General features: G+C 43.4%; 1 protein-coding gene across 4 annotated transcripts in view; it reads left to right on the forward strand.

Annotated features, from left to right (window-relative positions):
• The window catches only part of ATXN1 (ataxin 1), a 421,222-nt gene that overhangs the window by 199,702 nt on the left and 194,547 nt on the right, over window positions 1-26,973 (forward strand). For all 4 annotated transcript variants that reach the window (XR_011470272.1, XM_070405691.1, XM_070405692.1 and 1 more), the window contains one exon: window positions 20,098-20,157. The gene's annotated coding sequence lies outside the window, so the exon portion shown is untranslated. The remainder of the gene's footprint in view (window positions 1-20,097; window positions 20,158-26,973) is intronic.

Consider the following 26,973-nt stretch of genomic DNA (forward strand, 5'->3'; position numbering starts at 1 on the left):
ACGGTGGCTGTGCTTTCAGAATAAATTCAAAAGCTGCTCTCTATTCCTCAGCAGTTTGAATTGTAGAAAAGAGCACAAAAGCTTAGAGTACTTTAAAATAAATCTTAGCTAATTATACATACAACTGCATTCACTAAATGTGAATATTTTCAGGGCTTTCTTTGCTACCAAATGCCACCTGCTCACAATTTAAATGGGCACAGATTTAGGTCCATTAAACAAAACACAGCAAGTCTTTTCCTGTAGCACAAACTCCTCGAGGTCCTATTTTGAAATTGAGAAACTAATTCTCACGTTCCTTCGTTAGCTCTGGGTCTGTGTCAATCATGCGGCAGGTTGATTACTTGAATATTTTGCATTCTTGCTTTAAAAATTCTAGCAGGCAAATAGGTTGTGATGAAGTGCTTTGTGCTTTATAAGCATTCTTATGAACTAGATGGCATTTGAACGTGTGGTTCCAGCAGTTACCAGGCCCCTGAATTGAGGAATACATCCATTGGCTTTTGCAGCTCACTAAGGACACTTTTTACTATCTGTTGCCAAAAAAAAAAAGGAAGAAAAAGAAAAGAAATTCCCCCACAAAATGTTACATTCTTGACCCATCATCCATGGTCTCCCCAGAAGCTGCTGGACTCCACCTTGCTATTTTAAAATTGTCAGGTCATCTAAGAGGAATTCATTCATCTCCTATTAATCTGGAACATTCATGATCCGTATAGACCCAAATAGGGTTTTCTTTGGGGTCTATGCAAGTTAAAGCAGCATTCAAATCCAACATGAATTATCAGACTCTCTTCCAAGAAAGCTTCTATGAGTGGCCTCGTCTGCTGAGTCTGGAAGGTAAAAACCCCACCATATGAAATGCATATTTGCTGTGCTCACAGAAAAGTGATTTCCTTCCAAAAACTTCTTTGTCTTTGTCTATCTGGACCCAAAGTCCTTGATGTTGTTTGGGCTGTGGCCATCTCTCCAGACAGGAGGAAGAAGCTGCTTATCTGGCCTCGTTTTTCCTAATCTTTTCTCCTCCCTCCACCACACACATCCTTGCTCTAAATTCCTTTCCATTTTGCCCTTTCAAAACTCCTCCCTCCCTTCGAAAAGCTAAAAATAATAGTCATGCTTTCCAGTGATTCTCCCTTATTAGTATCTCAGATGCAGGCTGCAGGCAATGAGGAAACCCTTCATGGTTGACCCTGCTCAGACCTTCATGTTTGCAAATCTTGATTCACCCCAAGATTTTCAGATGAAAATCTCATCTTAGATTTTTCACTCTCACTTGACTTCCATTATCTTTTCCTTAGTGTCAGAACATGCCAGTGTGCTTGGAAAGTACCCACTGTCTCTAGGTCACACAGACCCATTGCTCCCCAGAGGTAGGTCCATAGGTCCATAGATGTGAAGACATACCTGGACCTTCTAGTAATTAGGGGGAGTCTCAAATGATTGTGGCTACTCTCCAGAGTTTTAAATTCTCAAGTGTTATTTATTAAAGCCTTTAGACCCATTCTTGTGTTCCCAGGAGTGTGCTGACCTCCCGACGAGGACCCTAGGAAGCGGGGAAGCCTGGCGGTGGAGTCCAGTCTTTAAGCAGAGTCTGCCTTTGTTTGGAATCTGCACCATAACTTGGCCAGCCTGCCTGGACAGCTGGCTCCGGTTACTGTGGGAACAATGCAAGGAAGGCCGTTGTCACATTCCTCTGGGGTCAAAGGCACAATCTTCCAACACACTCAGCCCCTGCTAGCAAAGGGAAAGATGGGGAGCCTGGAAACAGAGGCTCGGAGAATGCGAACGACTTTAGAAATCCATTAACTCCCTTGTGTGATTGATTGAGAAATGGAGACTCAGAGAAGTCCTGGCACTTGCTCAGGCGCATCAGCAAGCCGACGGCAGACCCAGGACTGGGATTTTCTAACTCGTGCTCCAATACCCTAATGTTTCTCTAAAAATCGTGACAATTTCAGACTCCTAGTGAAAAGGAATTGTTGGTAAAGACATTCTATTTTGTTATGTTTTCACATGCTGTAATTGAATCAGGTTCAGGAGTGAAAACCTCTGTGCATTTGGCCCAAGACCTTTAATCACCTCCAGGAAAAGTCTGCCCAGCAAACAGCATCTCCAGTGACCCTATGGGAAGTCCTTGGCTTCTGTCCCCAAACCCAGAAGTTAGAGTTAATTTCTGAGTGCACATCTTTCACTTGAGCATGGAGCTCTAAAAGCACTCAAGTGGCGATGCTTGAAAACATCGGAATTCCTCTGAGCTCTGACCACACTTGAACTCTCCCTTTAGAAAATAGCTGAAATCATGGTGGTTAGGACACAGGAAAACAGAATTACTGGGTGGAATTTGTCACACAGGCCCTGGTTCCAGGGACATTTAGGAGTTCAATTGATAGATAATGGTTGATCCTTTTTCTTTCAGCATGTTTTCCTGAAAAGACCCTATGTGACCTTCCTTGAGCATATGGGCAAGCCCTAGAATGTTTTCACTTAAGATTTTTACTATTTTAAAAACATATACAGAGGAGAATAAGACTGTGTCGTATCTCAGAGTGAAAAGACTTAGAAACAATACTTTTGCACATAAACTTCTAGATGATGATATCAATTTTCCTCTCACAGGAAAAGGCACCATAAATTACTCTCAGCAGGAAGTGGTTCTTGGACAACCTGCTGCTTCCCCCACAGAATGCATTGTGGCCTTGGTGGGAAGGAAGGAGCAGACTGGCTGTGGCTGGTGGGCGTGGCCTCCCTAATTTCCGAACTCCCTGTCCTGTCATTCCCAGTCATTTGTGGACAGGCCGTGTTTTAGAGCTTCACCTTCTGCAAAGAACTTGTTCTTTTTTATTACCCAGCAAACTTTTCCAGGTTCAGACACATGGTTGTAGCCTCTTTTAAAAGATTGTAGTCTTTTTTCTCCTTGTGAGTTATGTTTGGCTGCTGTGAAGGCACTTGGGCTCACCTAGGACAGGACTTACTAGGGGCTCCTGCAACCTTTGAGAGTGTTGAGGGCCACCACATTTCCCTCCACCAGGAGCCCTGATGTGGAAAACCATGTTTTCTGAGTCCTGGGTGGGATCCAGGGAAGGGCTTATTGCAGGGGAGGGAGAGAAGATGAAAATGCCGTACATCTCTTACCGTGATCATCTCTCTCTCCCCTCACAGAAGCACAGTGCTCTCTGCTATTTGAAGAGAGCAATTTAGGTTTATAATAAGGAATGAATAAATAAGATGCAGTGATGAAATCTCATCTGGAGTGAATGCAAATTGGGAATGCTAATGACTGCGCGGCTGTGTCTCATGTTGGAGCAGAAGCAGGAGCCCACTGGAAGCTGGCGCTTCTCCTGTCCCTCCACCGTTGGCCTGCTGGATGTTCTAGAGCACCTTGGGCAGTGGGGCAAGGCTACTCTTTCTTAAATGTCTCTCAACATCGCACCTTGCCTTATAGGGCCTTAAAGCACTTGACAAGCCTTCAGGTAATTCCAGGTAGTGGATTCTGTACCCCCCCCCCCCCCGCCCCCGGAGAACTTAAGAGATGATTTTACATAGGTGAGCATGTGAGTTCCATCAGAACCTGGGCATTTTACTGTCTTGCATCATTTGACATGGCGAGAAAGTCCTTTGGGTTCATTCTGCAGTTCACATCCTGCTTCTTCTCCTTAGAGGACTGCCAATGTGTGACTTTGATCAAGTCACCTTGTGGGGTGAAACTCCCCTGTTCTTTGAATGGGAGACTAGACTGGAGGCTCTTGCAGGTGCCCCCAGCTCTGACGTTCTGTTCTGAAATACCCAGGGCTGGCAGCCTGCTCAGATTTGTATGGCAGGATGCGAGTCCAACCACAGTACCGTTTTGGCAAATTGCTCCCTCTCCCTGACTGGCTTTTCCACAACTGTGGCATGAAGCCTGCCACTTTGAAGGATCCCGGATTTAGCCGAACGTGTTCAGTCCTAGGGAGCAGCTTGCAATGCCCCTGAGCACACTCTGCCCTCTCCTGCTCTGTGTAATGAAGAAAAAGGACGTCACTGGAGGTTGCTCCCTTTCCAGTTATCAGGAGGGGAAACCCCCAGGGATGAAAAGGGAACAGATACAGAACAGCTCCAAAGAAAGACACAGAGATGCCTGAGAAAGGAGGCTGAGAAGTGGTGTCTCTGAACCCCATCTCTGCTGAGAGGGAGAGAAACCAGAGCCCTGATAGTTAGAGGAGAAGGAAGGCTATCCTGTACCCCTCCCAGGGGCCATAGATCCGTGGGACTCTGGCAGTTTCAGGGCCCTTGGGGGCAGAGTCCCCTCTGTGTTCATACTTCGCTCTGAGTCTGTCCCAGAGGCGCTGTGTGGTGCTGCAGGGGTGCCCCACCTGCGTTCTCTGAGTTTTCTGGCTCCGGGGAAACCTGGGTCCGGGGCTGGCCCAGCCTCTCTCTGCCAGAGCAGCGCCTCCTCTGCTGCTGTTCAATTCTGAGGTTATATAACAGATTTTATGTTTTTTAAAAGTGCTCCATGGTTTAAAAAATAATTTCAAAACCATTGGTAAGCCACGGAAGAGCTTCTATTCAAAGTAATAGAAGTCATTGGATTTCCCTGACCCTCATTTTCCTTACCCGGAAACGGGGTTAATCATATGTTCTTAGTCTGTCTCACAGAGTGATTGAAGGATTAGTTAGAGGCCATTATTCATGCCTTCATTCCACAAACATGTATTGAACACCTCCCTTGGGAAGGCTCTGTTGGGAGAGAAGTTCATAAATAAATATGTGGGAAGGTTTTTGCAAGAAGAGGGATAACGCATGTGTAAACGCACAAGGGTAAATTGTTGCTGTTGTTTTTAAATAGACAGGTTGATGTCATGACTCCAGAGCCTAACTGTTGGGTTTAAATCCCCCATTCCAGTCACTTACCAATGACTGCATGCACCTTTACTTAACCTCCTTGTGCCTCAGTGTTCCCATACGTACAATTGGATTCCTGGTACAGTTGGGATAATAATAGAACATAGTTCATTGGGTTGTTGGGAGGGCTAAATGAGTTAGGATTTCTAAATTAGTTAGAAAGATGAGTAGTACATAGCAACCACTCTCCAATGTTTATTATTGTTACTGGTATTGATTGCTTCTCCAATGCATTGTGAAGTTGGTGCTGTAGGGCAAGTTCATGGGAATGTCAGATGCACTGTTTTTGATCCTCAGCATTGCAGTCCCTTGAAGTGTACTTCCGTTCTTGTCTCCCCGCTGCCTGTGTGTCCAGGAGATACGTCCTGCATTTGAGAGGGCGGCCAGGGAAACTCCATGTCACAGAGAGAGTGCCAAACAGCACTCTATTTCTGTTGTGTGGATGCTCTTCTCTCCCTTTTCTTTTTCCAAACAAAGACTTTGCTTTGCAGAAAGGATCTTCCTGTGCTCCACGTGTCATCTGCCTTTAAGGGTGTAATTTGTTTCTGATGTATGCAGGATGCTCCCTGGAGGAGGCTTTGTGGCTGATGTGCAGAGACCTCCTGTATTGATCGGCGATGTAGCGGTTCTATAGTGGTTGAATGAGATAATTCTCATCATGTTACTCAAGTCTGTGACCTTGAGGCTGATCAGATGACTAAGCCACATAGGTGGATTCCTGGTTACAGAATGTCCTTGTGTAAAGGTAAATTGGTGTGAGGGTGACTTAATAGTTTTATAGAAATGTCCGAAAGCAAATTGCCTGTCCCTTGATGAGAGGCAGTCTATATTAATAAGCTCTCATACCCCTCACCCTAGGCCTGGGGTAGACTGTTGGGGCTGATTTTCAAGAGTTCCTTTATCTGTGCTCTTCTCTTCTCTTTTCTCATTAGATTCCAATTCTCTGTTAAACTGCCGTGACCGTGTATAATATGGTCAGTGTGAAGTTCACACAAAATACTTCGGCCTCTGAACTAGTTGGCTAGATTGCTTTTCTTTCCTTTTAAAAAAGTCAGCAGTGGGGTGGGACAGAGCTGAAGAGGAGAATAATTTTAATGCAAGAAAAGAGAGGCAATAAGCATGATGATAAAATCTGCATGGGGAAAATCCTTGTTAAAAAAGAAATGGACTGTATCATTAGTTGTACATTTAATTTGTATATACACTTTAGCCTTGGAAATAAAGAGTTCTGGTCTCCTGGCATGCCTGCTGTTGCTGACCAGGATGTATCGCATTAGAATAGGTACAGGTCTGAAATGAACAGACTTTGAATGGGTGGGTAGATGAGGGAGACTGGGGAGAATATTGGTTAAATAAGTATTTGGGAATCATTGGATAGCAATTGGCTGTTTTGATATTTGGCCATAATGCTTACATAGTACTTACTATGTGCCAATACTGTTTTCAATGCTTTTTAAAATAGTAAACTTTAATCCGTATAACCATTGCCATGCAAATTTTGAGTCTGAACTCAATGAGGTTAAGACATTTGTTCAAGGTCATTTGAACCCAAGCATTGGTTCCAGAGTTGATGCCCTGATGACTTAGAGTCTCTCACTGTCAGAGGGAGTCAGGGTCTTGGGGATGCAGAGAAAAGGGGAATTCCTGTCCGCAGGGAGCATAGTTCTTGTACAGGTAGAAGGAATTTAGTTATTTCAAAGGGTACTCATCTGGCAAGTTGCCAGTAATCTCACCATGATCAGGCTGGGTGACTGTACCTGTTATCCCTGAGAAGTGCGACTTTTCCTCCCAGTCTGAAGCCTCTTTTTGCCTGTGCCATGGTTGTGTCTGACCTGAATGTCATTTCCAATAATATAGAGCTATTCATGCACAAGAGCCCTTCTCGGAGGGTAAGCAGAGAGCTGCACTCGCCCTGGGTGGCATCACTTGGCAGAATAGGATCACTTTTCCTGTGGCAGTTGGCAAGGCCATTGATTTGCAGGGTGGGATAGCAGGGGGATGCTTTAGACAGCTTTAGCATTTGCTGGTGCTAACGAATTTGTCAACATCTAAACTCAGGATGACAGATGCCTAAAAGGATCTGGAATAGATTTTCACTTTTATAAAAGATAATAGCATTCTGATATTGGAATCAGAAGAGGCACATTTTCCCTAAATATTTTAATGAACTAATATCACAAGAAAAACCTCATGTTAAACAAATAAACAAAAAAAGGACCTAATAGAAGTAGGTATCTTATAAATGCACTATTTAATGAAGAAATTTATTGACTAGAACAATAATGATGTATTTTTCATCTATGATAAATACACTTGTTGAAATCCATCCAAGCCACAAAAATGCTCCAAGGGTCAATGTGGAATATAAAGGTCTGTGAAGTCCAGAGCTCATATCCTATATGGCTTCTTGCTAATTAATAAACATTGGCCTCATGTCTGTTGCCTAACAGCCTAATTGTAGCACATCAGCAAAAGTGCTGTCTTTCACTCTTGAGGGGAGAAGTTTTCTGTAAAAGAGTCTAAAAGGAGAAATCAGGAAACTATTTTTTTTAACAATGAGTTGCCAAAAAATAATTAGGTACGTATATACTTAGGTCAAATGAGCAATTCCTGAGAAACCTTTTTATGATGACCATGCAGAGTTTCACAAGAGACTTTCCCCAACATTTTGTTATGAATAATTTCAAACATACAGAGAAGTTGAAACAGTGGTACAGTTAACACCCATATACCTACTTATTTAACCTCCTTATGCCTCAGTGTTCCTATCAGTCCAAGGGGAATAATAATAAAACCTTCTTCATTTGGATTTGGGAAGGCTAAATGAGTTAATATTTGTAAACTAATTGATACTCTATAATGTTTATAAATTTATTACTGTTATCAATTATTTTACCAGCTGTGCAGCCCTGTAATTAACCAGCTGGACATCCCTAATAACTTACCTCGCCCTCTCTGTGCTTCGCTTTCCTCACCTGGAAGAGAAATAATAATAGTGCTACTTGCTTTAATGAGTTGCGAGGAGTAATGAGTTAAAACTTCTAAAGCAATTAGAGCAGTTCAACATAGTTTCAACTTGAATTTAACCAACTACTAACTCTGTCATCTTGGGCAAAAAGAGTTCTATCTTTATTGTCCTCCTCTATAAAATGGGAATGAAACTATTTTTCAGGATTGGGGGATTAAGCAAAATAATATATGTAAGTCACTTAATAGAGTACCTGGCAGAATCTTATTATTATTAACTAAAGTCCCTACTTTACTCAGATTTCCTTAGTTTTTCCTTAATGTCCTTTTTCTGTCCCAGGATCCCATCCAGGATGCCACGCCACCTTTAGTCATCACATCTCCTTAGGCTCCTCTAGAATGTGACGATTGTTTTGATGACCTTGATAAACCCCAACCTAGGGACATGTCACAAAATGACTGATCAGTACCCTCAACATTGGTAAATTGCCATTTTCACCACATCATATATATCAAAGAGACATACTATCAGTGTGACTAAGGACTGTTAGTGTAGACCTTGATCACCTGGCTGAAGTACTGTTTGTCGGGGTTCCTCACTGTAAAGTTAACCCTGTCACACACACCTCCCCCTCATCTCCATACCACACTCTTTGGAGGAAACCCACATCTAAGGAGTGGGAGCTGTGTTCTGCATCCTTGAGGGTGTTATTCAGAGTTCTGCACAGAAGATTTGTCCGTTTCTCCACCTATTTATTTTTTCAGTCATTTCTTCATGTCAGTGAGAACTCGTGCATATTTCCTTTAGACTTTGGGTTATCCGGTGTTATGTTTACTTGTTTTGTTTTTCAGATGGTTCCAGTTTGAGCCATTGGCTGCTCTTTCAGAAATATTAGGAACGTGGTCTCCTGTTTTCCTTTGATAGGCCCCCATCATTATGTGTTTTTGTTTTGTTTTTTACGTATATTTTTATTGATTTCAAAGAGTAAGGGAGAGGGAGAGAGAGATAGAAACATCAGTGATGAGAGAGAATCATTGATTGCCTGCCTCCTGTACGTTCCCTGAGTAGGGATCCAGCCTGCAACCCGAGCATGTGCCCTTGACCGAAATTGAACCCAGGACCCTTCAGTCCACAGGCCAATGCTCTATCCACGAAGCCAGATCAGCTAGGACTATGTTTTTGTTCTGTTTCGTTTTTCAGCATTTCTTTCATGCTCATCTTGAATATTCCCTGCTTCAATCTTAGCATCAGCTGCTTCTCTAAGGAGCCTTGCTTCTTTGTGTTAAGGAATGCTGTTAGAAACCAAGACCTGGGCACTCAGGCTTACAAAAATCTTATGCTCAACAAATAGTAGTTCTCTCTCTTCTTTTTGTGGAAGTGTGAGCTCCCTCGTGCATGCTCCATACTGCACATCTTCGGTCGCTGCCCTGGTCCTGGCTGATGAACGGGGCTCACTGGAGCTGACTGGACAGAAGTCAGCCCAGCCAGTCATGTCAGCGGATTCAATCAGCTCAGCTCAGGTAAAACTTTGTGCTGTGCTCAGTGCCCTGAGAACTTCCCTCCTGGAATCCAGGGGATGTAAATATACAGGGTGTCCCCCAAAATGTATATACATTTTAACAGCTGATAGCTAAATTTTGAAAATGAAATATATTTCAATAAACACTGCCTTTTTTTTTAAATATAGTTTATTGATTTTTTACAGAGAGGAAGGGAGAGAGATAGAGAGTTAGAAACATCGATGAGAGAGAAACATCGATCAGCTGCCTCCTGCACACTCCCCACTGGGGATGTGCCCGCAACCCAGGCACATGCCCTTGACCGGAATCGAACCCAGGACCTTTCAGTCCGCAGGCCGACGCTCTATCCACTGAGCCAAACCGGTTTTGACAACACTGCCTTTTTTAAAGTGTGTGTATACATTTTGGGGGAACACCCTATATAAGTGCTGTAGAAATTCAGAGTAAAGAGAGGATAGTGCAATCTGAGTGTGTGGAGAAAGCTGCTCCTGTAAGACTGGACTTGAGCAAGGTTTATTTCAGATGAGGAGACTAGAAGGACAGGTGTAGAAATATGAACAGGTGTCTTTTTAGTCGATAAGAAGAGGCCTGAATTTAATAAAGGATTTTAGGTTTGGGGGTTTATTTTAAATGTGAAACTGGGTTTATTGATCTTGGTGGGATGAAGGAAATGGACTTCTGCCAGCTCACTCCTATTAACTTTTCAGGAATTTTTGAGAACAAGTTGGCATTAGTTGCCAGCCATGGTGGGAGTGTTTGCACTGTGGAAATCGGCAAATGCTACAAGTCGGACTCCTCTCTCCCTCCTGCTGGGTATTGAACATTTCCTTGCACACCACTGGCTTTAGCTACTTAAAAATCTGGTATTTACCCCGACTCTTAGTGTATTTTTTCCACTAGAATTTTTTTGTATGTACATTTCTTTAATGCTTCGCATTTTCTGACAAAAACTGTTAAAAAATACAAAAGGTTACAATGAGATGTGTGCCCTTGAACGAAAATTGCATTTTACTACATATTGGTTAAAACTCTGGCAGCCAGAAAATGTTAGAGTTAGGTAGGATATTTGGGACCCTCTAATGGCCATTCAGTATAACTCAGTTGGGGATGTATGACCTAGTCTTCTACCTTGTTTTAACTATATAAGAAGATTTGTCATTCACCGAAGGGTGGTCATTAGTGTCATAAGCAACAAGGCCATAGGCCTTTCCTCCTCCATTATGGTTGGGTTGGCTCAGGGCTGTCTTTCTCTTTCTTATCAAGAATATTGGAAAAGGTCTTGGATAGGTGGTTCAGCTGGTTGGAGCGCCAGTCCATACTCCAAAAGGCTGTGGTTCGATTCCTGTTCTGGGTGTGTATGGGAGGCAAATGATCGATGTTTCTCTTTTACATCTATGTTTCTCTCTCCCTCTCCCCCTTTTCCCTTCTCTCTCTCTCTCTCTCTCTCTCTCTCTCTCTCTCTCTCTCAAAACATATCCTCTGGTGAGGATTAAAAAAAAAAAGAATATGGGAAAAAATAGTATCTTCCTTCAGCTGAGAAGGCATGACTCAGCATCACCCTGCTTGTAGTAGGTGATGAGGCCCTATATTAGCTGGACTTTTGTAAGGGTGATACCTGAGTAATCCATGGACTAGTGCTATGCAAATAGGGACAGTTTTCATGAGGTTACCTCTTGTGCATGGTATTTGGTATTAAGTGTTACACAGAATTAGACTCAGAGGAGTTACGTTTCAGGAGAGTCAACTAACAGTGGCCACACGTGTGGGCAGGGAAAGCAGGGTTAGAGAGAGAAAGGCTGTTTGTTTTCACTGTCATTCAATGCTGTTTCCTATGTCCCCCCATCATGATTGGTAAACTGTCCTAACTACTATTCCTATCTGTCATTGGCTTCATTCTTGATCCATTGAATCCCCAAGGTTGTAGCACTCGGAAGAGAACATGACAGGCATTCTGGCCACATCACAACTCTTAGGTGCAGAGTTCACTGTGAATCACAGGAGCCTCGTATTCTCCTTTTTCTGAAAACTCTCTAGATGTGGAGGCTCTCAAACTTCAGCTGATTTCCTGGCACCCTCAGGCAGGTTGCAATTCCTCAGCTGTCTCCTGTAGACCAGACCTCCCAGGCATGACTGACATGGACCTCTTTGGGACATCCTGGTCCAACAGATCACCTGAGAAGCTCCCTTAGAGAGCCAAGTGATCACAAGTCTATTTTTCTTTAAATTGTGGTAATATCTACTTATATAAAAACCATGGGTGGTGTTCATCACGACCATCAGAATCCCGATCAAGCAGAGGGAAATCAGTCCTGCAGGGGTTGTCTTGGCAACGGCTGCACCCTCCCCTGAGCTGTTTCCTGGAGCTGTTTCCGGTGAGGGCAGGGTTTGAGGCAGGAACCCACCCTCGGAGCGTGGACCCACTGAATCCTGGGTCATTTTGTCAAGGGCTGCGCCCTCTCCAGCTGTTTCCCTTGTGGCCTGAGGGAAGAACCCACCCTCAGAGCACCAGGAGCACCAAGCATCAGTCAGTCCTGGGTTGCTGAGGTGGAGGCCACGGTGTGGTAGAACTCTGGGTCTGGCCCAACAGGGGGTATGGCTGGCCTTCAAACCAGACCCTGACAGTAGAAAGGAGGGAGCCCCATTCCTCACAGAATCTGCTGTTGGGTACTTGCTCTCAGTGGCCTGCCAACCAGGAGCCCTATTCTCCTGCACCCTGGACCCTGACAGGAGGGAGGAGGGAGCCCCTTTCCTCACGGAATCGACAGGTGGCCAGTTTGCTAATTAATTCCCTTTTTAAAAAAATATATTTTATTGATTTTTTACAGAGAGAAAGGGAGAGGGATAGAGAGTTAGAAACATCAATGAGAGAGAAACATCGATCAGCTGCCTCCTGCACACTCCCCACTGGGGATGTGCCTGCAACCAAGGTACATGCCCTTGACCAGAATCGAACGCGGGACCCTTGAGTATGCAGGCCAATGCTCTATCCACTGAGCCAAACCGGTTAGGGCAATTAATTCCCTTTTAATGTGCATGAATTTTGTGCACCGGGCTACTAGTAAATCTATAATAATAAAAGCATAATATGCTAATTAGACCGGAGAACCTTTTGGATGAAACCAGGGCTGTAAGGGAAGCCCAGGTCCTGGGTGCCAGAGGGAAGCTGGTGCTGGCAGCTGGGGGAAGGAAGGCCTACTCTTGCACGAATTTCATGCATTGGGCCTCTAGTATATATATAATATAATATTTACTATTTTTAAGTGTATATAGTTCACTGACACTAAGCACATTCACATTATTGTCTAAATATCAGCACCACGCATCTCCACAATGCTTTTCATCTTTCAAACTGAAACTGGATATACATTAGACAATAACTTTCCATTTCCCCCTTCCCTCAGCCCCTGGCAACCACCATTCTATTTTCTGTCTCTTGCATTCAACTACTCTAGGCATCTCTATATACTGTGTAATTGGAATCACATAGTATTTGTCCATTTGTGACTGGCATATTTCATTTAGCATAATGTCTTCAAGGTTCATCCATGTTGTTGCATATGTCAGAATGTCCTTCCTTTTTATGGCTAAGTAATATTGCATTGTTTGTATATATTATATCTTGTGTATTTACACTTGGTTGCTTTCACCTGTTAGTTGTTGTTAATAATGCTATTATGAACGTGGTGCCTGGCCAGTGTGGCTCTGTGGTTGAGCGTTCAATTCCTGGTCAGGGCACATGCTCGGGCTGCAGGCTTGATCCCCAGTAGGGGGAGCGCAGGAAGCAGCCGATCAATGATTCTTTCTCATCATTGATGTTTCTATCTCTCCCTCTCCCTTCCTCTCTCTGAAATCAGTAAAAATATTTTTTTAAAAAAGAATAATCCTGCTATGAAAAATAGATTTACAAATATCTGTTCAAGTCCCTGCTTTAAATTCTTTTGGGTACATACCCAGAAGTGGAATTTCTAGATTATATGGTATTTCTATTTTTAATTTTTTGAGGTTCTGCCATAGTTTTCCATAGTAGTTGCACCATTTTATAGTCCCAACAACAATACAAAGGGTTGCATTTTCTCTGTATTCTGCCAACATGTGTTATTTGCTGTGTTTTTAAAATTTGTTATTCGTTGTTGTTTATAATAACCTCCTAAGGTGTGATTTTGTTTTGCATTTCCCTAGTGATTAGTAACATTAAGCATGTTTTCATGTGCTCTTTGTCCATTTGAAAATCTTCTTTAGAGAAAGATAGTCATTTGCCCATATTTAATCAGATGGTGTGATTTTGTTGCACAGGGTCTTCCTGCTTGCCTAGATAACACACTACCTCAAGAGGTTCTGAATGTTTATCTAGGGTTCTGTGGGGCAGCTTTTCCACATATATGATGCAGAGACGAATGCACAGTGACCTGCCACTCTGGATAGCTTCACCTGGCATGGGAAGATTTGCCCTTGCTGCTATTCAGTGGTGGGATGGATGCTGCAGAAGTAAGCCCTTCACTGCTTCTGGATACTGTGTGATATTGTCATCTAATTTTTTACTAAGTAAAAATATAGTCTCTTTGAGGGGAAAGTAGGAAGCAGAGGATGTGTCTCAAAATTTCCCAGTACATTTGGCCCTTGAACGAATCAGGGGTCAAGAGTGCTGACCACCTGCCCAGTTGAAAATCCTGCGTATAACTTTTGACTGCCCAACAACTGAACTACTAACAGCCCATGTTGACCAGAAGCCTTACTGGTAACATAAACAGTCAATTAACACATATTTTGTATGTTATATGTATTATATACTGTGTCCTTACAATAAAGTAAGCTAGAGAAAAGATGTTACTAAGAAAATCATAAGGAAAATAAATTTATAGTATTGTATTGTACATATTTATTGACAAAATCTGCACATGAGTGGACGCATGCAGTTCAAACTCATGTTGTTCAAGGGTCAATGTGTAATGACATTCTAGACGAAAGACTGACAAATACTGACCCATGACCCATATCCCAGCCCATCTGTTTTTGCAAATAAAGTTTTGTTTGCACATGGCCACATCCATTTGTGTAGTATTCTCATGGCTGCTTTTGTGCTCCAATGGCAAAGCTGAGTAAAAAAGCCTAAAATATATGCTCTCTGGCCCTTTCCTGGAAGAGTTTGCCAGCCCCTGGTTATTCTAGACATTTAAGAGATACAATTTTTAAAACTATATTTAGCATAGTGATGTTGGCTGCTGACTGTTCATGCTATACTTGAGCACTTTGAAAACTATAAAGCTCACACAGATATAAGATATTATGGCTTTTAAATATTTACTGAACTCCAACTTTTGTCCAGAACTATGTTTTTTAAGCCTTTGTTGTTTGATTGGAACAATAGCTTTTGCATCGAGATCACTGGGGCCGCTGCCAGATGTGACTGCAATGTTCCTACACAGGCAGCACTTTTGAAAGTCACAGTATTCATCTCTCCCTGCCCCTATGATATTTCCTATTTGTACTGAACTTTGGTGAAGTAGCTCTGATCTTTAGCTGCAGAGAGAAGAGTCATACTGCAGGGACGTGGCCCTAAAGTGCAGGGCGCAGAAAGCTTTCTGCCTTCACTCTAAAAATAGCATCCTGCTCCTCCCGCCTCCCTCCAAGTCGAAGGTGCAACTTTGCTAAGGCGGTGATTGCCAGTTTTGGAATTTTGAAATACTGTTGACGTGATGATTTTGCTCTGCTTTCTGTTCATCCTTTTGACCATTCTTATAATAAACATTCTAACAGCTAGAATTGTTAGGTATATAGATACTGTCTTTAAGGAATTTACATGGTGTGTTTGGCAATTCAAGAATATTAATCATTGATTTTAAAATGTTATATATAATGCTCTTTGATATCATTGGATAGCATGCATATTCCATTAGATAGCATGTTCATTCATTTCTGCATATTTTGCATGTCTACTATATACACCAAGCACTGGGCTAGGTGTTGAGAATAGAGAGATAAACGATAAAATTTTCATGCTGTTGGAGCTGGGCCACAATTTAGTGGGGGAGATGCAACCCACAAAATGTGTAATTAAACATGAAAACTGTTCCTTGTAGAGAATTGCACAACATGCAGTATTAAGTCTGGGGAACTGTAAACTTACTTAATCTTTCCATTGAGTTAGACTATGGATGAATTTATCAGATGAGAAACACATGAATATTATTTATTTACGCTGAGGTAATAAATGGAAAAGTTGATGAAATACAGTGCATCTCTTATAACCAGTGGCCCCCAGCAAGGCCGTTCTCTGTGCTGCTCTTATTTCTGCACGTTCTTTGTGTTCGGGTCATTAACATTGCGTTTAGGTCAGATGAGAATGTGTTCCATCTGCCAAGCATTGATAACTAAAGTAAAATGCTGATGGAGATCATTTAAGATCGTCTCTATGCTGTTGATTGCATACTTGTGGCTCATAATCAGAATGATGCAAAGTAATTGTTAGACTGACTTGCCAAGGCTACATTTTGTGTTGCTGCAACTGTCAGCACTTTGGTCCTGCTCTTCTGCCTGAAGAATGCCTGTCTAGACAGCTAAAGCACAACTTACTACCAAATTGCATGAATAACTTTGTTTCTAGCATCCTTTCTTGCTATGAGAAAAATAACCTGAAAAAGTAATATCTAATTATTGAAAAAAAGCAAGTGTTTATTTTTTGTTTGACAGAATCCTGTAGATTGTGGCCTTCATATAAAAATCACATGTGACCATGATGCTTCGTTCTTTTCTTTTTGGCCATGAAACCCCGATAAACCTGGCTTTGAATTCTTGCTTTATCTTGTTGGGTATGTGACTTTGGTTAAGTTACTTGTCTTGAGCCTTGTTTTCGTCATCTGTACAATGGGGCTAATGCAACCTATTTTACAGAGATTTTGTGACGATTACAGATAATAGATAAAAACTTGGCACAAAATAACCACTCAGTAAATGGTAGTCGTTAATATTAAGGAATTCTGTGCTTATTCAGGATGACACTATACAATGGCAAGACAAAATTTTCCAAAGTCTGTAGTTCAAAACTATACTGTAAGTGTGGAATATATGGCATCAGCACAGTTTTCCTGGCCAGGTCATATTTACCAGAGATGCACAATTGGTGAGGATGTTAGGATCAAAACCCCAGTTTCGACAGCTAGGTCTGCTATGCAGAATGTGTTCTGGGCCATCCCATGTATACCATCAAAGGGTATGAAGGTTCCTCTGAAAGCAAATTGAAGAATGAGCATCGTTTTGCTTTGACTGTATAACAGAGATGTTATATAGCACATAACACAGCGGAGAAAGCAGTTAACCCAAGAGAGAGTTAGGCAAAGCAAAAACTCTGTCCCTATTAGAAATGCATTGTGAGATCGAGGGACATCTTACTGACTACTGAATTGTACAATCAAAAAGATCCATTAAGAGTAGCTCAGTCCATATGCCATGTGAAGTGAAGGCCCTAGTATGGATTGTCCAAGAAATGCTTTCTGCGATTCCATCTAATGCTAAAATTTAAGGTCTGTGTTCTTATCTACCAATATTGATTCTATTTCACGTGGTCAAGTAGAACAGAAGTCTAAGAGTATGAACCTCACCGAAAATTATCACCTCCCCTAAAAACTGCATAAACCGGACAGGGGATGAACTTTTAGGGAACTTTTGTTGGGAGGTAGCATACAAATAGGTATCTCACCTCTTCATTCATTGTAGATTCTGGTTTCAGAAATCAAACTCTATATTTCTCTACTTTGTTTCTGTTTTATTTTTTTTAAAGAATACTTTATTGATTTTTAGAGACAGAGGAAGGGAGAGGGAGAGAGAGAATCATTGATGTGACAGCATAACATGGAGTGCACTGGATGGATGATGTCCAACCAACTGAGCCACACTGGCCAGGGCTGTTTCTCCACTTTTGCCCTCTCCAGGATTTTCCGGCTGGTGTCTGGTTTGGCATTTCTCTACTGCCACAGTATGTCCGGTCTGTCTTTCTCTCCTGCATCCTGCCCACCCCCCACCTCCTGCCTGCCTGCCTGCTTGAAGGAGCAGTGTTGGCAGTACTTACAAAGGGTTAGTTACAGTCATAACTGGAGGAGGAATTAGCTCACACTCTTCGCTGATTGTGAGGATACATTCACTCCCCCAGCCTCCCGGTCACATTTGTAGATAGAGCACAGTTTTCTCAATCGAGGACAAGATGTGTCATGCAGTTTAAGCAAACCGTATCACATATGTTCACCACACCAGCCATTCTCTGCGAAGGAAATTGGATGAGAAATACTGACATTACAGAAACATTTCAAATCCTAGTATCTTCTAAATATGGTAAAATCTTGTTTTTTGGGTTTTGTTTTTTGGTTTTGAAGTTCATATAATGTGATTATGATTTTTAGGGTCACTCAAGAATTTATAGTTTTCAGTAACTTTCTCTTTGTCATGATCAGACTGAAACAGGGACACTTGTTTCACTTCATTATTGGGATTTCCTACTTGAAATAGACATCTCTATTCATTGTTAGCCCTCCTCCTTAGGATTTTGTCCCCTTGCAACATATATGAAAGTCACTGGATATTGTTATTTGTGATGTTATTCCCTGTGCTAGTTAGTATTCTTCTAAGCTACTCCCATTTATAAACCAAAACAATCTTTGTTGTTAACTCTTACATTTATACAATCTGCCTTTCATGATCTTGATGAAAATATGGGAAAAAAAAGAACCACACACTACCTCATGTGTAGTAATTTCTCATAAATGTGGGACACTGGTAGATTCTGTAAATTCAACAAATACACATTTAGAGGTTACTTCTTTTAGTGTAATACTCTTGTAAGTCCTTAAAAAGTTATGATGGAGATGGGTATATTAAAATTAAGAGATTTATACTATACCAAATAAAATGTTTTCACATTGTAAAACAATATGAATTCTATCATAGTATATTATGAATGAATTGTACATATGTATAAAATTTTACTTATTTAAGTATATGTCTAATATACTGTGTGTGCTTGAGCATAGGAGAGAGCCTGGAACCATATAAACCAAAATGGTCATAGTAATCATTAGTGAGGCTTTTGCTGATTTCTAATATTTGGGTGTTTCTCCCCTTATCTGTATGATCTAATTGTTCACAGTAAACAGTTTTACTTTGTTCTCACTTGTCTTAACTAATGGGGGGGGGGGTGAGAGAATACAAGGACCGACATTTTGATACATTATGAGTTATAAAAATCTCTCCTGTGTCTTCCTTCTCTAGTATTTCAGATATGTAGATATGCTGTGCCACCTGGCATTAAAAGCTTTTTCTTTTTAAGTCTCTTCTACATGCCAAGCACTGCAGTAGAAACTTGAAACATTATATGAAGTGGGTATTAGTATTACCATTTTGCAAATGAGGGAAGGGGGCCGAGAGTTTACGGAACTAGAATCACACAGCTGTTATGTGACTGAGCTGCGATTCAGAGTCAGGTCTGACTCTGAAATCAGTCTTGTGGTCTTTATGATTCTTACTGTAGACATCTCGTCTGCCGTTAGAATGAAAAGGTTACTGCATGTGAGTGGATTATAAACCGTGGCTTTAAAAAGAAGGTGCTCAGAGATTTTACCAGCATGTACCAGCTTTCTCTGCTCCTCTTGCTTCCGTATTGTGTTTCCAATTAGAGTATAAACTTCTCACGAGGCTGAATCTCATCGTCTCAGCAGCCCCACCTCTCCTAGCGCAGTCTGACATTATGGCCGGTGACTTCTCTCTGGGACTGGGGGAACGCCTTTCCGATTCTGAGGAACTGAGTCAGGATCTGCTGCCAGGGAGCGTGCTGAGGAGGAGGAGGAGGCTCTCCATCCCGCCCTAGTGACCAGGCCTCTCTCTTCCTTTTAGGGAAAAGGAGGAAAAGCCGTGGCCTTCATATAGCTCTCAATCCCAAGTGCTCTGGGATCCTGTGAAAACCGGCCAGTCTCAGGAACCAGACTAGCTTTGCCTCACGTCCCCTCCTAAACCTGCAAAGGCATCTTTAAAACAGTCTCTGGAAATGTTTTAAAACTTGGATCTTGAGTTTAGTCCCTTATGTGATGTAGATTACACAGTCTGCTGCTGTCACTGCCTTATCTCCCTTTGTCTTTCAGGCTTCCTCTTCCAACATGCACTTCATCTCGGCTCTTTCCCACACTTTATCTCAGACACCGTGGCTTCCTCGCGGGATTACACAGTTGGCCTGATATGTAGCCCCCAGCGCCCTCTGCCAAGTCCACATTCCCATCTGAGCCCAATTATGGGTCCCTGTGGGGTCACTGACTTCAGTGGGGGGATGTGTGGAGTTGCGGCTCTGCCATTTGGGAAAGGGCAAAGTGCAGGCATGGGGTACTCTGCTTACTTATTGAGAGGTCGTCAATCAACTGCGTGGTGGGGGTGCAGACATGACATTTAAAAATATCCACCCAAAACTTCATTTTTCAGGCACCACAGTATATGATCCTTCATCATGAGGTTCATCTTTCTCATGATTGCAGAATCACACACATGATTGCTTTCTGCATATTAATTGTTCAAAGCTCTTTTTAAAAAATTCAAGTAGTCAGCCACACCATTTTGCATCCACTGTTCTTCAGATTTACTGCGCACCTACTAACTGCCCACATGCCAGGGCTGGGATTTCTCACACTCCCTATGTCTGCACACCTGTGCTGAGTTACAGAATGGACTTAACATTGTTTAAATCTTTTTCTCTTCCAGTTTTCCAAAGAAATTAGTTCGTTTTCTGGGGCAGAGGATCCAATCTGCTGTTTTCTTACGGTGAGTGAGTCTATGACTCTTTTATATATGTACACCCACATCACACTGTTACCCAGCGCTCTAAGAAAAAGTGCCTGCACACATTCTCTAGAAGTTTCCCCCGCTTGGAACCAAAATGTTCTTTCTACTCATCCCATGCCCTCCTCCCTCCAGAGGGAGGTTTCCCTCTTGTATTTTTCTGCCGTTTTTTTTCCGCTGTCCACGTGGGTTGCCTTTTAGGAGTTGCTACCATTGTTGCTCTAGCCTCGTTCAGCTGCAGAGCAGACAGCAGAGGAAGTTTCCTTGTTTCAGTGACTGATCACAGAGATGGGCTCTGGGCAAGGAAAAATTATCTGTTTTGTTCACATGATGCCCTGTTTCATGAACGCCCTGAAAGAGAGAGCACTGGATGGGACCTTAGAGCTCATGTGGGTACAGATGGCTGCTGAGGCATTTGACTCCCCTCTGTGAGGTCTCCCTATCCCTCCAGTACTCGCCCCCCCCCCCCCCCACACACACACACAGAACTGTTTTTAAAATTCCAATTCCTTCTGTGGACACAGATTATAGCTTGTTGGACCTGAAGTAATGCCGATAAACTAGTGATAACATCCCTCTAAAGCAGCGGTTCTCAACCTGTGGGTCGCGACCCCTTTGGGGTTCAAATGACCCTTTCACAGGGGTCGCCTGAGACCATCGGAAAACACATATATAATTACATATTGTTTTTGTGATTAATCACTATGCTTTAATTATGTTCAATTTGTAACAATGAAAATACATCCTGCATATCAGATATTTACATTACGATTCATAACAGTAGCAAAATTACAGTTATGAAGTAGCAACGAAAGTAATTTTATGGTTGAGGGTCACCACAACATGAGGAACTGTATTAAAGGGTCGCGGCATTAGGAAGGTTGAGAACCGCTGCTCTAAGGCAAGTGTCAGGAGGGATACTGTTTAGCTGTTTAACTTCCTAGAAGTCACTCTTGGCTGCTACCAAGAGAGGTGGGTGGACGGGGCAGACCCGGGGCACTTCTGTGATGGACCTCAGCCGAGAGGGCATGTTTTCCTTTGTGTCTTTCCCAAACCCCTGCATTTGCAATAGCACTTCCCCGTGCGGAGACGCGGGCTAAATCTGTGCTGCAGCCCCGAGCCGCAGTGCAGGTGTGTGCCGGCCAGCTGCAGACCCGCACGCCCCCGTCCGGGCATCCCGCACCTGCAGAGTAATGCTTAGCAGGTTTCATATAGCACAGTGTAAACTTTGGCCTGCGGTCTGAGAGACTTTCAGAGTCACCTTTCTTCATTAAAAAATAATAAATAAAAGCTATGTGGTTTCTAACATGAGAATTCAGTTGTGGGGCATGATGGAGAGAAGGGGTTCTCCGCTGGAGGGCCCACAAGGGGGACTTGCTGTGGTGTTTTCGCGGATGCCTATGCCGCATCTGGCTCTAGACTGTGGTCGCTTAAGTTAGAGAGCTAGAGCATGTATTTCCCAAACATTTCATCTCACCTAGGATTGGTTTAAGTGTGGCACAGACAGCTTGTGTCCATTATTATTATCCCACTTGTCAACTTAATCAGTTTACCTTAGTAAATGGGGACTTCTCTTCTGCCCTAACCACAGTCATTTTTAAGGAACTTGAAGTGTCTTCTTATCAGAGTACAGAGATAGTCGCTTCCTGTCAATGTCCTGGTGGGAGTGAGAATGGGGATTGCAGATTCACTGAGGGAGCCTCTGCCTATGCCTCTACTATTGACCTTTCCTGTCCCAGATGCTTGATAGGCATGAATGTGCATTCATTAGAAGCGTGAACTTAGGGTTCCCATTTCCTCATCGTGTCCAAGGAAAGCCCAAACGGTTTATCGCTAGAGCACAGCACAGTGGGACGTGGGACGTGGAGATCTGTCTGCTCTTTGGGGGAGCTAAGGGTCTCTATGGCATCTCAGAGGTTGATAAGACTAAAATAGAAGACAATTAAGGACCTAGGAAAGTGGGCACGTGCGGAGTCCATGCCTCCTGGTCCCAAGCTTTCTGTGAGGAATAAACTGGGAGCGGAGGGTCTCAGGTAAGCAGTGGAAAAGGGATTAAAATTAGACCACTTGTGGCTGCTTTGCTTTCCTGGTGGGGACATAGTTTTTTTAAGTTAACAGTCAGGAGCATCAAATTATTACCCAAAGTATGACAAGTTTTTTGCTTCTACCAGTTGTGTGTGTGTAGGGGTTGAGGTGGCGGGGGGGGGGGGGGGGGGGCGGGGGGGGGACTAAATATAAACCGGAGGCCATGAGGTTTCTTAGTTTAAAAGCAGCCCTGAGGCTGGCCCCCACACCTTGGGTTTGGACCATGTGCATCCACATGCCACATGCATGTAGATCTTGTAAAACAGGAGTTGCTGGGCTCCTTTTCACGGTATGCAGCAGGGCAGGACCTGGAACAATACCACTGTTGTTCCCAGGCGTGGACTGCACTCACTGTCAAAGGTATCCCTTTAAGGGAAATCTAGGGAAATGCTCTTGCCAGCGCTGAGGTTTTGTTTGCTGGAGGCCAAGTAGCAATGGCATGTATTGGTTCCATAGCAACATGTCCTGTGCAGCCAGAAACAATACAATGACAGGGGCAGCCAATGTACCCTGGGCAGGACGAGCATAGCCCGGACGTCCCTTTGACTTCCTCCAGTCCTGGCCTGCCTTTCCCTCCTGCAGAGCAAGTAGACTTGGTAATTGTTACTATCTGTCCCTGCTATTAACCCTTGCCCCCTTCCTCCACCTGAGTCAGCACTGTGAGTCAGGACTTGAGTCAGGGAGTCAGGACTTGATGCGGGAGAAGGCAATGTCTGTAGTAGAATTCTGCAGGCCCCTGAGGGGCCAGCGAAGCTGGCAGAACCTCCCTGCCTTAGCGAATGAAAGTAGGTGGAGAGTCTGCTTATGCGTCATCCCTGTGGCAGAGCAGCTCTGTGCGCAGGGCACAGGGGGTTCAGCATTTCCTGCCCAGTGCGGTCGCTGCTCCTGGCTGAATGTGGGCAGTGATCCGGAGCAGAGTGAAATCCAGGGAAACAGAGTACCCATTAAACATGCTACCCAGATGCAGGGCCACTGACCTGGGCCCAGGGCAGTGCTGGTACCGCAGGGCTGCACAGAGAAATACAGCACACACTGTATTGTTTTGATACCTTCTGGATCTTTGGCCTGAGGTACACTTTCTAAATGCAGTTGCTACAGTGTGTGTAGTTGGGGTTTGAACATTTTTTCTCACATGAAACTATTGTAATCACTCTTGATTTCAATAGATGCCTTTCCCTCCTGAACTCCTGAAGCATTTTTAAATCTTTGCCATCTATTTGACACTTATTTTAGATTTCCTTTTTTGATACATAATGCTTTGGGAGCCTGGGCAATCTTTCTAGGTAGAGGGTAAGGCCTTCAAGGTCAGGGACTATCTATCTTATTCTTCATCTTAAAATAAATTCTCTACTGCTCAGAACTGAGCCCCATAGATCAGGGGTGGGGGACTTTTTTTTCTGCCAAGGGCCATTTGAATATTTATAACGTAATTCGCCGGCCATATAAAATTATCAACTTAAAAAAGCAGTCCAGCCTGCTATTTTTGCTCAAACCTTTAATTAACTCACCTCTAATGCCTTGGCAGGACTGGGCCAAATGATTTCTCAGGCCATATGTGGCCCGTGGGCCGGACATTCCCCACCCCTGCTGTAGATAATAACCATGCCATCCATATGTCTTCATGAAAATGATATAGTCCCATCTTGTCTCACAAGGAGGTTGTGAAGAAAGTATGTAAATACATTGAAAATGCTTTTACATTCTTCAGAGAAAAGATAAGAACATTCTTTTTTCTAGTGTGGTTTTAAAAAACATGTAGATATGAAATCACAAAGTAAGAATATCTAAAGACTTCACATTTCCTCATCTTCCTCTTTGTGGCTACCAGCCATGAACTGTGTAGCCTAGAGCTTTACACTGGCGCTGAAATCATTATTTTTCCACCCCACCCCCATATTCACTACTCTATCAAAGGTGCCGTATTATACTATTTGGGCCAGACTTTTCAGTCACACACCTTGCAGTGTCTTTGGAGCTATGAAGTAGGAGATTTGAAGGATTTTTTATTAAGCTGACAGGTTTGATAGATTAGGATAGTGCTTCCTAATTTAGTTTTGAGGTGTCTGTTGGGAAAGGGAAGGCTTTTATTGTATAACAACTTTTATCTTGAGAGGTCTCTTCCCTTCCCAAGTTCTAAGCCAACTGAGAAGTAAGACAAGTGTAATAAGGAAGGTGGAGGCCAAGATGCAGCTTTTTGACTGATAACAGTTAACTGAATTAGAAATTATATCTGGGGTTGAGAACCAAAAGTGGGCTTCCACCGCTCTATTCCCCAGTCTGGGCCTGGGAACAGCCCCACCTGCAGGAAAGTTCAAGTTCTCATGTGAGTCACTCTCTGTGTGAAGAGGAAGGAGAAGAACGCCAAAATCTATCCCCTCCACCACCCCTGTACTCAACATTCTTACTGTACCTAGTGGCAGGGTAACTGTGTCTAGCGAAGTTAACATTACCAAAAGGCAGGCATGGACCACACGCTGGCTTTAACCCTCAGCCAGGTAGCGCACGCTACATCCTTGGGGGGGAAAAAGATGGTGGAATAAGAGGCTAGGAGAGTTTAGGGAAAGTCCTCTGCATGGAAACTGGGGGTAGCTCTGCTCACAGCTTTCACTCTCTACACTCTAGTCGGGCATACTACCCCCCAGTCTCACTCTAGCCATCTTACCCAGTGTGTTTTCTTCATAGCCCTTTGCTTTATGTATTTGTTTACTGGCTTATTGTTAGTATCCTCTATTAAAATTTTAACTCAGTGAAAGCAAAAGCCTTGTCAATATCATTTACTGCTGTATCTGGTACTTAAAACTATGCCAAGCATAGGAGGCATTTGATAAACATTTGTTGAATGAATAAATGAATAGTATTGTCTTATGCCTCTTTCACATTCCTTGATTGCCTGGTCATCATGGCACTGTCTTGGTTGGCAAGTGCCTATTCATATCGTAAGACTCAGGTCAGCCATCAGGTTCTCTATAGAGCCTTTCTTGGCTTCCCTTCTTCCAAAGTGAAGGATCACCTTTTCGGTTGTAACTCACCAGCTGCCAGTTGTTGCGCACGTGTTTGTGTGTGTGTGTGTGCGCACGCGCATCTGTGTGTGCATGCATCTGTGTGTGTGTGCATGCATCTGTGTGTTCATGCATGTTTGCATCTGCCATGTGTGTTACTTTGTGTATTCTTTCTGTCTGGGGCAGTGGCTCTGTAACCCTTCATTTCTTTGTTCATATATAATCCTTACAGGATTTTAAACTCCTTGGGAACTGGGCAGCCTTTTATTCATCCTTTTTCTCTAATATCTGCCATGTAGTGGGCTCAGTTAGTATTAGCATTATAAAGTACTTACAATATGCCAGGTACTGCTGTATCTTAGAACAATTGACCCCTGAACAATGCAGGGATAGGGGTGCCAACTTCTCATGCTGTCAAAAATTTGCACCTAATTTTTTTAAAAAATATATTTTTATTTATTTGAAAGAGAACATCGATGTGACCATCAATCTGCTGCCTCCTGCATGTGCCCCCACTACCCCCCTCACCCCAGCCTCAGGGATCAAGGCTGCAACCCAGGCATGTGCCCTGACCGGGAATTGAACCAGCAAACTTTTGGTGCATGGGATGCCACTCAACCGAGTCACATTGACCCTGGCTGCATCTAACTTTTGACTCCTCGAAAATTTAACTACTGATAGTCTATTGTTGATTGGAAGCCTTACGAATAACATTAACAGTCCATTAACACATAGTTTGTGTGATATATGTATTATATACGATATTCGTACAATAAAGTAATCTAGAGAAAAGAAAATGTTATTAAGAAAATTATAAGGAAGAGAAAATACAGTTACACTGTTTATTGACAAATTTCATGTGTAAGTGGACCTGTGCAGTTTAAACCTGTTTTGTTCAAGGGCAACTGTACTTAAAATCCTAATATATAAAAACCCAGGGTCCGTAACAACTGACCAAAGGCTCGACCGAACACCAGAAGTCAGGCCTGCAGACAGTGCTGGGTTGCCATGGTGACCCAGCACTGACTGCCACTGGTGCGGGTGCAGTGACCCAGCACTGACTGCCAGTGGGGCTGCGGATCAGGCCTGGAGAAAGAGGCAGGGTCTGATCCACAGCCTCCATGGCAGCTGTTGATCAGCCGTTGCCTCTCTCTTTCTCTCTGGGCTTCGCCAGCAGCCACGCCTGTTTCTCTCCAGGGCTGCTGATCAGCCCCACCTCTCTGATCAGGCCTGGAGATAGGCCCAGAGATGCTGACTGGCATAGAAACCGACCAATTGGAACCAAATCTGGGTGAACTGTGAGGAGCCAATGGCTGCCTAGGAGATGGAGCTTTTGACGCTGACTGACATAGAACCTGACCAATCAGAACCAAAATGGCCAGCAGGGGAGGGCAGTTGGGGGTGAGATCAGGCCTACAGGTGAGGGCCGTTGGGGGTGATCAGGCAAGCAGAGGCAGTTGGGGCGAGATCAGGCCAGCGGGGGAGGGCAGTTAGGGGCGATCAGGCAGGCAGAGGGGTTAGGGGCAATCAGGCAGGCAGGCAGGTGAGTGGTTAGGAGCCAGTGGTCCCAGATTGCCAAAGGATCGGGCCTAAACCGCCAGTCGGACATCCCCTAAGTGGTCCCTGATTGGAGAGGGTGCAGGCTGGGCTGAGGGAACCCCCGCCCCTCTGTGCATGAATTTTATGCACTGGGCCACTAGTAACTTTATAAGTA

This window comes from Myotis yumanensis, unplaced genomic scaffold (genome assembly GCF_028538775.1).
Source record: "Myotis yumanensis isolate MYYU_CA2020_CCGP unplaced genomic scaffold, mMyoYum1.0.hap1 SCAF_2, whole genome shotgun sequence".
NCBI lineage: Eukaryota > Metazoa > Chordata > Mammalia > Chiroptera > Vespertilionidae > Myotis > Myotis yumanensis.